This window comes from Sesamum indicum, linkage group LG9 (genome assembly GCF_026168435.1).
Source record: "Sesamum indicum cultivar Baizhima isolate 11 linkage group LG9, ASM2616843v1, whole genome shotgun sequence".
NCBI classification, from domain to species: Eukaryota; Viridiplantae; Streptophyta; class Magnoliopsida; order Lamiales; family Pedaliaceae; genus Sesamum; species Sesamum indicum.
The window spans coordinates 3,699,603-3,702,698 of NC_142665.1; the positions used below are offsets into that span (position 1 = coordinate 3,699,603).

The window sequence follows — 3,096 nt, forward strand, 5'->3', positions numbered from 1 at the left end:
ATCCAACTTAAACATCGAAGGATTTTAGATTGATGGAATCCACTCTAATAAGAGCAAACGTAAATTTGTTTTCAAACCAATCCAATCTTTTCAAACCGATCGAGGCATTTTGAAACGTGTACAAGTGATCTTGACCCAAATAAATTATAATTCTTAAGTTTCCGGAACATAGGTGTTGAAGAACTATACAAGAAGTGGATGTGGAACTAACAATGAAATTCCTTTTATTTTAATCAAGTTTGATCGAATTAATCCATCATAATCGAGGTACTAATTAATGTCATATCTATCTCCACTCAGGACTTTATTTTAAGTACCTAGGTTGATGATCCTGGAAAGAAGTCATCTTCTTGTTTTCAGATTGCATATATATATGGACAAAAGGAACAAGAATTAAGACCGCTAGTTAACATAGCTAAAAAAACAACATTACTTGCCGGAAATCCGACAGGTACACATGCAAGAGTGACAAGGATAACATTAATATTGACGAATAGGCAGAGAAAACCATGTCAAATCCAAGTCCAGAATTCTGGGATTTACAAGTGTAGATGAATCTTAAACAAGATAAGTAATGTTCGAAGATGGATGAAGGATCGTATTGATTGGGGTGATTATAGCTGGCACTCTTGGCAATGAGCCAGCTTTCTTCACATAAGTAACTACGTACGACCAATGGAAACAATAGAGCTAGCTAGAGGCAATGGACCAAAAATTTCCAATCACCATAAAATAGAACCTGATCTTGAACTCCGGCTCTCTGGAATTCCTCCAACTGCCGGTAATCAGGCAGACGGCTTTCCTAGTACGACTCCAAACAACGGTTGTGGTGGACCAATAGAGACCATCCGTCTTCCATGAAATATTGCAATTTGGACCGACAAGTTATTATTAGTCGTTGGTTTTGAAGACGGATTGTTGCATCAATGTACAAGGGTCATAGAGAGGGGTTTACCGTTGCCGCTCTTGCACCAAACGTGTTTAATTAATCTCATGTACAAAATTGAAATTCCCAGCCAATGGTTAAACCTATGAAGACCAGAATTCAAAATTCAATTGTGAAATAGAGAATTAAATGAGACATGATAAGAAGGATTGTCATAAATTAGTTTAAGGGAGCTCCCTTCAGTCCAAGCAAAGACAAGAATAGGGTGAAATTTAGCTCCCGCATCATTCACACATTCACAGTAGTATCGAGTCCTATATCTCTACTACCGCGTTTGGGCGGATGAGGCGGCAGCAAATTCAAACCCTTTCACCTATCCATGAGTGGACGGAAGGAAGCTCTCTCGAACTATTATAAACAATTAATACAAATAGTTGAGCATGAAAACTCAACAAAACTTGAAAAATACAGGGAATTAATCTATACATTAACAAGAATTGCTAATGCACTATCATAGGAGGCTAATCAATGTCTTTCTTAGCCAAACAATGCTCCAAAATTTAAGGAGGAAAATCTTTAAATAACCACTAAAAAACCCAAAAAAGGAAAGATTAATTTTAAAAGGTTTAAAGATTATAATATGCATTAAGTTTTTAGATTACTGCATTATGTGAAATTAGTTACCTTTATAGCATATACTAACAAAATCTGACAATTTTTCCTCAAAATACCTACAATTATTTCAAATTTCCCATTTTTTTTCCTAACTAAAAAAGGAAATAGACCTCAACCCCTTAAAAGATTTTCCCAAACTTCACATCAAATCATATAAAGATTAAAACCTCAAGGTGGAAAAATCCCAAACAATATCTACATATGCTTGCATGAACCCTAACCCTAAAAGAGCTACCTACAATTGAAGCAGAACCCATTATGGGTTGGATCCGAAATAACCCAATCACAGGCCTAACATATTAAAAACCACAATATTCATCACGCTACACCTAAAAACTCACCACAGCTGCCCATTATTGCGTTTAAAGGAGATGCAATGAAGAATGTTATAATGCAGAAACAGTGTATATATATATATACCTGACATGATCAAGCAAGACAAGTACAGAAATAAAATATTCAACTTACTGATTTTCTTGAATTGAAGAACTAGAGAGAGAGAGAGAGAGAGAGTCATGGGAAACTACAGTAGTATATATATATATATATATATGTAATACATATATATAGGTGGAGTGGAGATTGAGAGAAAGCAAAAATGGCGGGTCGCTGTCTTCATGAGAGTCAGAGAAAGCGACGGGAAGATCTCTGCAAAATCTGGAATGATGCAAACGACAGCTTCTTCATTAAGACGTTTCTTTCGAGTTTCAAAAGGTCATACTGATCAGAAAGCTATATATGCTTACACGCATGTTGTATATATACATATGCACAAAAGGTCTGCGATACCTCCTCAGTCCTCCCCACGTAGGGTGGGGGTGGTGAGTGGACAGAGAAAGTCCTGGGTATGTATGTATAGATGCAGTGAGGAGAACTGGAACTGGTATACTGCTACTGTGTGCAGTAAAAGGAAAAGAATATGTGGTGGGGTTTTCTTTGACCATTACTTCTTTAAATCTTTTATTCTAATTGTTACTGTCTCTCTCTCTATATATATATATGTATACACATGTATGTTTCTTTCTCTCTCTATATCGTCAGAGATTGTGGGCAATCACTGTCTGCTTTTTACAACCAGTCCTCTGGAGAGAAGTGAACGATGCAGCCATACATACTTTTTAAATAGAAATGTTACCTTTTTCCTTAGATATTTGGTCGGAGTATGATATGTTAAAATATGAAATAATTAGAAGTAAATTTTTTGTGATTCAAAATATTATATTATTGATTTTGAGATTTACTTATATTTAATAAATAAATTTATTCTTCAATTAAAATTTATCGAATTTGATAATATTAACAAAAAATAAATAAAAATCGATATTTATCTTAAATTAATTTATTGTAAATTAAATAATTTTTTTAATCAAATTATCGTTATGCATGTTCATGCATTTATGCATATATAATTTATAAGTTATATATACTAATTATTCATGACAATCATAAATCACTAAATTATGAATACATAGAAATTTAATAATTAAAACTGAATCAAATTATTAGATAATTAAAATAAACAAAGTAATAATTTG

At 33.5% G+C, this 3,096-nt stretch overlaps 1 long non-coding RNA gene across 1 annotated transcript; it reads right to left on the reverse strand.

The window, feature by feature from the left end:
- Positions 1-466: 466 nt before the first annotated feature.
- LOC110012608 (uncharacterized) lies at positions 467-2,688 on the reverse strand. The gene is made up of 2 exons (XR_016067272.1): positions 956-2,688; positions 467-852 (listed from the first exon to the last, which is right to left on the reverse strand). It is a non-coding gene; the product is annotated as an uncharacterized LOC110012608 (long non-coding RNA).
- Positions 2,689-3,096: the final 408 nt, after the last annotated feature.